General features: G+C 34.8%; 1 long non-coding RNA gene across 3 annotated transcripts; it reads left to right on the plus strand.

Moving 5' to 3' along the window:
• Window positions 1-408: 408 nt before the first annotated feature.
• On the plus strand, window positions 409-3,696 carry LOC110936229. Of its 3 annotated transcripts, none has more exons than XR_004891035.1 (5): window positions 409-606; window positions 1,344-1,391; window positions 1,896-1,985; window positions 2,077-2,192; window positions 3,020-3,175. It is a non-coding gene; the product is annotated as an uncharacterized LOC110936229 (long non-coding RNA). The 3 variants fall into 3 exon arrangements; XR_002589830.2 differs by lacking the exon at window positions 409-606 and adding an exon at window positions 3,223-3,696 and having other exon boundaries at window positions 1,261-1,391; window positions 3,020-3,122; XR_004891034.1 differs by lacking the exon at window positions 409-606 and having other exon boundaries at window positions 1,261-1,391.
• The last annotated feature ends 2,004 nt before the right edge of the window (window positions 3,697-5,700 follow it).

Below are 5,700 nucleotides of genomic sequence, written 5' to 3' on the forward strand. Positions count from 1 at the left end.
TAGCCTCCGCTACCGCTTGGTCGGTAAATTTTTGACGTTTTTAGTGTAAATTTTGAAAAAATTTGATGTTTTTTCGATTTCGTTACCGCCTATTTATAAAACGTTCCCGCTTGGTCGGAATCCTAGATCCGCCACTGCTAATGAACCAGTAGTCATTACTAATTTTTTTTGAACAGCAACAATCTATACCTTATAATAAAACAAAACAAACTTATGCCATTTGTCCTATTCTTAAAAACCTTATTGCCACGTGTCATCTGATTGTATGTCTGAATAATCTTTTGAGCGGCAATGTATTGTAGGTCTTTTGGCATCCCGCTTTTCACTTTCATTCTATCTCAAATAATGAAAGTTTCCATCCTTCTCTCATATTATCTCAAATAATTCTACCAGAGATCCGAATTCCATCTTTCTCTATGATCATCTTCCAAAATATGAATGAGTTTCCATATTTAAGGATCATTGGTTGCATAAACCCTAGATCTATAAATCCATACGTATTCAGTCGTTTCTTCACATCGATTCGGTTGTTAATCGATTTATCAATCATCCTCTGTTTCTTCACATCGATTTGGCTGTCAATCGATTTGTCAAGCATTATTTAAGGTACGATTCTTTAATCTGTATGCATATTTCTCTGGTCTTTAATCTGTATCAATTTTTAGGGCTTTTTTTAATATGTTTTTGTATCAATATCTGATTTTGTATCGATTTCCACTGAATAACATAAGTAAACATATGAATCTTTTGTGAAGCTTCTGATTTGTATCAATTTTTAGGGCTCTTATATTAGGGTTTTCTTATATTGACTTATTCTAATGTTGTATAAATTTTTAGGGCTTTTTTTTAATATGTTTTTGTGTCAATCTCTGATTTTGTATCGATTTCCACTGAATAACATAAGTAAACATATGAATCTTTTGTGAAGCTTCTGATTTGTATCAATTTTTAGGGCTCTTATATTCGAAAAATATTTACTACGAAACTTGGTTCTATCCCATTTAATAACTTTTATTTCTAATGAATGAAAACTAAAAGGATAGCCTGTTATTGGTTTCAAACTAATTTATGGTTGGATCGTTCATATAATTTTATTTCAAACTAATTTATACATTTTTGCCAACTTCTTATATGTTTTACAATTAAAGTGCAAGCATGATAGTCTGAAAACTTTAAAAAAATAGAAACATGAGAAATTACAACTTTTTGTGCTTCTATTTTGTTGGTAATTATAGTAATAGTTCATATTTTATATTGCGTTTTTATTGTAACTAGCATCTGATAACATTTTTTCATTTTGTAACGGGTCTCTAATAGGTCATGTTGATTTAAATTTTTGGCAGCTTCCATGTGAATTTTTGGGTCAGAGCATTGCTTCTGTTAGCTTGCAGGTAACACATCCTTCGACTGAAATAATGTTCTGTTAGCATGCACGTACAAGTAAAAATACCATGTAAATGATAAATTTAGCCAACTCAGATGTAGAATAATGTTCTTTTGTGCTTAAATATGTCTATAAAGGTTCATTTAGTAAATTTAAAGCATTGGAAGTTATGACATGTCGTTTTGAGCATTTTAAGTTGTATCTTGATTATTATAACCACATAAATTGTCTATGAGTCATTTTGACCCATTTAAGTTGTATTTTGATTATTATAACCACATGAAATGTCTATGGGTCGTCTTGACCCATTTAGTTTGTATTTGAATAAAGTGACCTCTTAGATGTAGAAAAATGTTCTTTTGGGCTTAGCTCGAATGGAATTGAGTTTAACCGAGCCCGAGTCTAAATATGAGCACCACATTAAATGACTAAGACATTACACTTTTTTACCAATTCACCAACCAACCAAAACATTTCATGCATATTATTCTCATTGTTTTCCTTTTTTCAGGGTCTTGCTGTCGCTCTCCTTTGGGATGAAGCTAGGCACCAGACTTCAGGGAAGTTAACCACATCATACTACATTCTTATTTTGATGGAGGTACGACACATGCTTGGTATGGTATTACTCTAAAAACACGCACTTGCCGTATGTATTTAGTGTTTTTTTCCAATTGGTTTTCATGTCGCAGTTAGACAATGTTGTTTCGAGTTTCCAATCTTCTCAAGTGACTCTCATCTATCAAGGTTTGTGGATTGATTGATGTTGGTGATCTTCTTCGCCGAGTTTTGCCTCTCACGTTTTCTGGTGAGTTGTGTTTATATAATGTTTAGGTTAATATCTTTATTGAAAGTTGAGCTTTGTATTTGTAGTTTGATTTTCGTCTTTGGGTTTGAGTCTGCATTCGAGGTTAAGTTCCAATTTGGGGGGTGCTCTTTTCCATTTGTACATTGGTTTCCTTCTTAAGATTGGGCCTGCATTTGGAACTAATTTTCCGTTGGGGGGTTTTAGCAATACGTTTGGGCATGAATTTTTGTGTAGTTAACAAGGTTTAGGAATTCTGCCTTTGGGATTTATATGTATACTTTTTTTAAGTTCTAAATTGTAATTATTACTTACCACACTCATTCTTAGGTCTTTATTTTTAAAAGGAGATTGACTTTTTTTTTCATAACAACTGTGTGTTTAGGTTTAGAAGAATATAACGTTAAATTTTGTTGGATTTAAGTATTGATTATTTAATATACGTAAGTTTTTTAACCAAAGAATCCATGTTTGGTCGGTGGTTCCATCACCTATTTACCTGGTCATTGTTTAGCTAAGTCAAAACTACGTGTTCTACCCCCTCATCTAAGGTCAAACCCATCAATGTTACTTGACATTGTCAAACCATCTATTGACCTATTGCCCACTATGTCAACTACCTAATCTGTTGACACTCCCCTATATAAAGACATACTTAAATAGTTTACATTATCAAGTATATTGAGGTCTGCATCCTACCTCCAAAGATGTTGTTCATATCTAATCTATATACACACATGCATTATTCATATTATTTGATTTTTTTGACATATTATTTGAAACTTTTCTTTATCTTTGACATGTTATTTGAAACTTTTCTTTTATTTAAGCAAACATCAAAAGACCTTCATGATGACCAATCAAGAGTATAGGACTTGGACGTATGATTTTGAATCGCGGTCTCCCTTATGTCCAAAGCCGAAAATTGACCAGGTAAGATGTTCATTGTATTTTTTCACATTTTTAAATGTAGCAAATTTATTTTAGTATTTATGGACCAAACAATTTTTGTAATTTTTTTTCATTTTCTTAGATTATAATTGTCGCAAACAATTTGTGATCGAAAGCGAAATATTTAACTTCTTGGCTAAGAGGATCCCAACTTCAAACTTTGCTTTACGCCTCTAAAATGGTTGAGCCGACCGTAGATACAGTCTTTGGTGGCAAGCGAATGGGACGGTATATGGTGGTTGAAAAAATTAAGGAGCTGTATTTTTTTTTTTGTTTGGCTCACGAGGAGATCGAAGATAAAATGTGAAGATTGGCCTATTTGGAGGGGATTTGATGTTGGGTTGCAAGGGGTGGGCATATAGTTTGTTTTATTTTTACTGTTTTAATGGAACGAAAAGTGGCTCAACATTCATTTACTTTCTAAAGTCAAAATGCAAATAATGGAAAAGAGCAGGCTTTACTGAAAGAGCTTTGTACTTTCAATTTAGGTATAGGACCTGAGTTTGTTTGAATTGAACTTATATATGTGCTATTTTAACTTATATCTTGCAATAATACGATCTTCATTTTCCTAAATCTAAATGAACATTATCTTTTTAATTGCATATATCTTTGTTTAATTTAAAGATACACTTTAAAGGAGGATTCACGTAACCATCATATTTGTTAGTTACAAATGACGTTGGTTTGGTTTCATAAAGCCTGAAGGTATACTTTAACCCTCCTTAACTTCACCTAAGGCTGAAGGGTGTAGGGGTCATACTTGGAACATGATTTTGGACAATTTCCGTTTGTTGTATGTTTCGCAATGACAATCAACAAGAGCCAGGGCCAACCACTGTCTAGAGTTGGTCTGTATTTGAAACAACCAGTTTTCACCCACGGTCAGCTGAATGTTGCTTTATCCAGAGTAAAAACCAGACAATTAGTTAAACTTTTGATTTTGGACAACGACGGCAAACCTACTAATAAAAAGACAAATGTAGTTTATAAAGAAGTATTTAGTGATTTGTAATTTTCATGTACTCATTTATTTATAATTTTTTATTTCAGTATCATTTTATACGTTTATATTGAAAAGTTCTTTCATTACAAAGATCATCTCAATACCAGTAGATATTATATGTTTCTGTTAAGCCACCCGCGAAACTCGCGGGATCTTAAACTAGTGATAAATATATCAAAGAAGCTAAGCTGGAAACTAGCAAAAACCCATACAAAGCCGAAATTATAAAAACAGACCGAACTACCTATGACCCGATACACCCGAAACTTAAATTTTAAAGACACCTATAAATGGACATAGTTCAATCGATCCCAAACTGCTATGGTGTTCTTGGCCCTCCCTTTGATCCATTTAAAGCTGTTGTTGATGATATCTTCCATAAGCTGCTCCACCGATGCCTTCTTTGTGGAGAATTTCCATGAGTTTCTATTTTTCCAAATTGCCCATAAGACCGAATACATGACCAGGTGGGCGATCTTCTTTTCCAAGCTCAAACCCGATATCCTATTGCCATGCTCTAGTAGATCCTTGACGGAGCAAAAATGTGAAAGGTCAACACCGCACCACTAAGAAACCTTATTACACACAGAAGCGGCGATCAGGCATTGGATGAAAAGATGATCCACATCTTCCAAGCCTGAATAACATAAAGAACAAGCTAGGTTGGGAATATGGATTCCTCTACATGATAAGAGACTTGAGACAATGATTGTTCTTGTCCAACCTGTGGTGTGTTTTCTCCATATGTTATATTCTCATTGTTGGTGTATTGTTAGACCTTTGTTTATAGGTTATGGTATTGGGCTATTGGGTAGTGGTTTGCTAGTTTATTGGTGTAGTGATGCCCCAAACCTGCTTTGGTCTCGCTGAGTATAGGGTTGCGAGGGGTATGCCCCCTTGGCCTGTTGTAAAATTTTTCGGAAGTATCTACCAAAATTAATAATCCACTACTTATTACTCTTAAGTCTTAACTCTTTAACAACAACAAATAATAAAGTCAACATATTGGTCATTTTTTCTTCTCACATGTCTACTTTTGCTTACGTATAAATTATATTATGTATTTCAGTAAATATATATTATGTATTTCAATAAATATATATCTTTTCCTGCAAACACCCATTTCTTTGAGTATAATTGCAGTACATTTAATATTTCTTGTGGTATCAATGTTGGATTTATGTGCTTAAAACATAGCTTAGACTGCGAGGTATGGGGCGGGAGTTTGGGCGTGGGTAGGGGGAAAACGCCCAAGCCACCACCCCGGGTGGGCATGGGTTTCGGCGTGGCCCTTGGGGCATGGGTTTCAAGCCGGGCGTGGGGCGGTTTGACCATCCTAGTTGGCTGAATATCATTGGCTCACCCGCCACGTCATAGCGGGCCATCCCAAAATTTTGTATATTTTTTTTTTAAATTTTGTATATATTTTTTTTTATAAACTACCCTGCCACGCGGTGCACCCAACCCAAGCCCAACCCACGCCCCACCATACCCCGCGGACACGTACCAGGCAGTGGGGGGGGGGGGGCTCCCATTCCACGTGTCATCACCCGC

Source organism: Helianthus annuus, chromosome 4 (genome assembly GCF_002127325.2).
Source record: "Helianthus annuus cultivar XRQ/B chromosome 4, HanXRQr2.0-SUNRISE, whole genome shotgun sequence".
Lineage (NCBI taxonomy): Eukaryota > Viridiplantae > Streptophyta > Magnoliopsida > Asterales > Asteraceae > Helianthus > Helianthus annuus.